A 4,895-nucleotide genomic window follows, 5' to 3' on the forward strand; every position below is an offset into this window, starting at 1 on the left:
CCATCAGAGTTTTATAGTGGGGCATGGCATAACTCTTTCGGGGGCTACAGGATGTGATAAGTTAAATGAGTAATAAATATAGCCTTTATTCATATAAAGAGTCAATGGCACAGCCGTTCTCCTTGACTGTTTTCCTCCTGGAACATTACAGGAGGTGCAGAGGCGGCAGTTTTATAGTTCTTTTTTTTTTTTCTTAGTAGAAGCCCTAGGTAAATAGTCTCAAGCAAAATTGATCGCAAACAAGAGAGCTTAGCCTTTCACTTTACTGATTGTGGCTTCTTCGTCCTCAGCCTTCAGGGCTGTCATCCCATTCGCTCCTTAAACAAGCAGGGACATGAATAAACTAATTCACAATAAGACATGTTGTGTGTTCGGTAATTTTTGTTGTTTCGTTTTTGTTTTTGTTTTTTTAAGGTAGGGTCTCATTAGGTTGGCTACCCTGAACTCATGATCCTCCTGCCTCATCCTGCCCAGGAGCTGGGAGCACAGGTGTGGCCCTCAGCCCCCAGCAACATATGTTTCTCTGTCCAGGGAAGCAAAGGTAACCTCCGGCTCCCCAGATGAGAGACATTTCCTGGGTAACGTGGCTCTGGGGTCACAAACGGATCAGGAAAAGGTGTGAGTCAGAGCCTACTTAGCCTAGAAGAATGTTCCGTCTGAGGCCATGAACAAGTCCATCCCCAGCCAGCTCTCTCCTTTCTCTCTGTCTCTCCCTCCCGCCCTCCACACTGCAGCTCCACCCTCAGGTTGGTCTTCGCTGTTGGCAGTTTTATCTTCTGTCAGCGTCCTTCCTCCTTTTGGACAGCAGATACTCAAATCTTTCTCTCAGACCCCTAACCAGATCCTGCCTCACTTTTCCAAGCTGATAATTCAACCTCCTCTTACTTATCAAAGAACACAGCAGGCGTGAGCACGGAGCCCCTCCCCTCCGCGTTCTTCCTTCCCACTGTATAGCCGTGTCTCTCGGTTCCGCCGCTGATTTCATTCTCTCTGGAGCCTGCTGCAGGCATCTCTCAAAAGCCCATCCTCCATCCTTCATTGATGCCTCCCGAAAGAGTTTTCTGCAGTTACAGCCAGCATCCCTGTTTCTCCACTTGGCCCTCTCCAGCTATAATTAGATGTCCACACCTATCGCCCTAAAGCAATACTGCCCAACTTTCCTGCATCACAGCACCCACAGAAGAGTGTTCTTATTTAGCATCCTGAGAGGACACAAAAGGTCACCCTGGCACCTTCTGCCTCTCCTGTGATGTTTCGTGGCTCACCAGCTTACCTTGGCATTCCAGGTGGGAAAGCTTGCACTGAACCGCTTTGGCAAAGGGAACCAGTGGCCTCCATGACAAGTGGGAACACCTTCTTCACTGTCTGTTTCTGCTTTTTAACAGAGCTCATGGCGCATGAAGAATCCTTAGTTGAAAATGTCCAGAGTTTGGTAAAGATCATTTGGAATCAGAGGCCAGGAAGTAGGTAAGAGCAGGTTACTTTGTGTTTTGCTAGCTTCATAATTAAACCTTAGCTGTTTAGGAGAACTCTCGTATCAAAGGCAATGCCTGGGAGTCTATAGTCAGATGTTACCAGAAAAGGTAACCACTGTGGGCAAAGGGTCCTAGGGCTCTATCTGGCTAAGCAACTGGTGAATGATGATGTCTAAACAATAATTTACATAAGGCCATGCACAGTAGCATGTGCCTGCACCCCTAATAATATTCAGAAGGCAGAAGCAGGAGTGTTGGAGAAGTCCTGCGTATATGTCAATAAATTACTGCTGGCCAATAGGAATCTAGATAGGTGGGGCTAGGAGTCCAGGAGGATTCTGGGAAGGAGAAACACAGGAGAGTCAAGATGTAATGCCATGGGGGTAGGAAGCCCGGAACTATTCTCCAGTAAGAGACATACTTAGATTAACGATTATGGGGTAATTACTTAAAGCAGAGCTAGTCAGTAAGAGACAAGCAAGGCCAACAGCTTCATAACTAATATAGCCTCCTGTGTGTTTATTTGGGACTGATGCGGATCTGGAACCAGGCGGGCGGGAAGGCTCCTCTCAAGGAAAGCTTCTCTTAACACAGGAGGACCAATGTGTAAGGCCATTCTCAACTGCAGAGTGAAGTTAGGGCTAACAGGGTAAGTGAGACCCTGCCTTTAAAAAATACTTTTTAAAAAAATTACTACACCCCTAGAATAAGTCACAAACTAATTCTAAGTAAGATAGATCCTGGACACAGATGGTTGTCTAGATGTTTCTGGAGAGGAGCCTTGTGAGGAATTCGTGTATCGCAAATCTCCTGATGATCTGGGCTTTGTATATGTGTGTGCACGTGCATGTGTGTGCACATCTGTGTCTGTCTGCCTGTCTGTCTGTTGTGTGCTTATGCATGTTGGGAGTCAAACTTGGAACTGAGTTGGTAAAGCCTGCACAGCCGCTGCCCATCTTACTTTGACAGTGGCTTTTGTTTCTTCCCTAATTGGCACCTAGAAAAAGGAAATATTAGGACAGAAAGCTGGCTTCTCACCAAAATAAGAGAGGACAAATGCTAACAATGTGGCCTCAGCTGTATGTTTACAGTGTCTAGCAGTTGGTGTGGTGGCAGACTGGTCATGGTCTCCTCTGTTTGCCCCTTGTCCCTGTTTTTGTGTTGGAGATGGCCAACTAGCTGCTTTAGCAGAGCACACATTGCTCTACCACAGACCCCAAAGTTGACTGGCTTTTCATTTTATTTTATTTTATTTGGTTTTTTCAAGACAGGGTTTCTCTGTGGCTTTGGAGGCTGTCCTGGAACTAGCTCTTGTAGACCAGGCTGGTCTCAAACTCACAGAGATCCGCTTGCCTCTGTCTCCTGAGTGCTGGGATTAAAGGCATGTGCCACGACTGCCCAGCCATGGCTGGCTTTTTAATTAACACCTGTTCCTCCAGATTCATTTTCTTAGCCCAGGTCCCTAGGCTGGACACTCAGCCTTCATCAGCACCATCCCCTGAATGTGCTCTTCTTTAGGCCTCTAGGAGAGGACAGCTGCAGTTTTGTGTGGCTACACTCCTCCACCTAAGGCAACCTAGTTCTCCTGGTCCCACAGTTCCGACCTCCTTGTCTCCAGAATTTTCCCTGACTCCCTTTCAAGTTTAGAAGTAGGGATGACTTTCTTTTTGTTTTGGTTTTTTGGTTTTTTGGTTTTTTCGAGACAGGGTTTCTCTGTGTCTTTGGAGGCTGTCCTGGAACTCCCTTGGTAGTCCAGGCTGGTCTCGAACATACAGAGATCCACCTGCCCCTGCCTCCCGAGTGCTGGGATTAAAGGCGTGTGCCACCAACGCCCAGCTGGGATGTCTTTTCTAACATTTCTTACTGTATCCCCATTCTGGTCTCTTTGAAGACATGTAAATAGTACCTGCACTAAACTCATTTTAGTTAAACTCTTTGAGTATAGATCTTTCTCCTGCCATGATCCTGACTATGTGAGTACTCTTATTTCAGTAATCCTAAACACCACAGTTATCCTAGGATTTCCCTGCCCTCTCCTGTTCATATGGTCATAATTACTTACTGTAGGAGAAGCAGTGGGAACCCAGAAACTACCCATAGTGTTGGGGGAAGGGGAGACAAAACTTTGAAAAAACACATTAAGATATGATCACATTCTGATAATTGTAATCCTTATGTACTTATATCTTTTTCAATTGTATTGGAAACCCTGAATACAAGAGTATGTTCTAGTATTTTGTCTCTCTTTTAAAACTTAGCATATGGTAGTTACTTGTTATATGCCTGTAGAACCAATGCATCCAAAAGTGGGTGAAAAGTATAGGTATTCAAATGTAAATATTAATAAGCTGTTGGTGGGGGAAGTCCATCTTTTTATATGTTTGTCTTACTGGTTGATAAATAAAGCACTGTTGGCCAATAGGGAATCAAGATAGGTGGGACTAGGAGAGGTGGAGAATTCTGGGAAATGAGGGCACAGTCAGTCACCATGTAGGACGTAAGAGGAATAAGAGGTCCAGACCCTTTCTCCAGTAAGAGAAGACCACGTGGAAATACTCAGATTAGCAGTTATGGATTAATAATTAGAGCTAGCCAACAAGAAACCATAACAAACGGCCAACAGCTTCATAATTAACATATTGTCCTGCGTGTTCATTTGTGACTGAGGCAGTTCTGGGACCAGGCTGGTGGGAAGAATGCTCGTTACAAGCTGTTTCCAAAGACACTTAAATATAAAGTATGAAAATAAAATTAGTTTCTTTCCTTTGGAGCTTATTTAGAGGTTTGAATTTAATTATATTTAATTGAATTAAATATATCAAATAAAGTCAGACAAAGGAAGACAGCTAAAACTAAAAGAAGGACAAGACTAATTGTCCCAAAGAATCAAGGAAAGAGACTGGGAAAATGGCTAAAGAACTTGCAATGCTTTCCGGCAGTGATGACCTCCCTACGAGAACATGCCTCTCACAAAGAATCTCCTTCATCCCTCTCCGGAAGAGGAAAAGAGGAAACACAAGAAAAAGCGCCTGGAGCTGGGCGTTGGTGGTGCACACATCTAATCCCAGCATTCAGGAGGCAGAGGCTGGTGAATCTCTGTGAGTTCGAGGCCAGCCTGGTCTACAAGAGCTAGTTCCAGGACAGCCTCCAAAACCATAGAGAAACCCTGTCTCGAAAACAAAACAAAACAAAAGAAAGAAAGAAAAGAGAAGGCACCTGGTACAGAGCCCGAATTCCTACTCTATGGATGTGAAGTGCCCAGGATGCTATAAAATCACCATGGTCTTTAGCCACACACAAAGGGTGGTCCACTGTCTTCTGTCAGCCTACAGGCAGAAAAGCAAGGCTGACAGAAGGATGCTCCTCTAGGAAGAAGCAGCACTGAAAAGCACCTGATTCAAGATGAGTGGGAACCATCCC

At 45.0% G+C, this 4,895-nt stretch overlaps 1 pseudogene; it reads left to right on the top strand.

Moving 5' to 3' along the window:
• The first annotated feature begins 4,435 nt into the window (after positions 1 to 4,435).
• LOC106022214 lies at positions 4,436 to 4,895 on the top strand (annotated as a pseudogene).

The sequence above is a fragment of the Mesocricetus auratus genome, unplaced genomic scaffold (genome assembly GCF_017639785.1).
Source record: "Mesocricetus auratus isolate SY011 unplaced genomic scaffold, BCM_Maur_2.0 Super-Scaffold_100009, whole genome shotgun sequence".
Classification (NCBI taxonomy): Eukaryota; Metazoa; Chordata; class Mammalia; order Rodentia; family Cricetidae; genus Mesocricetus; species Mesocricetus auratus.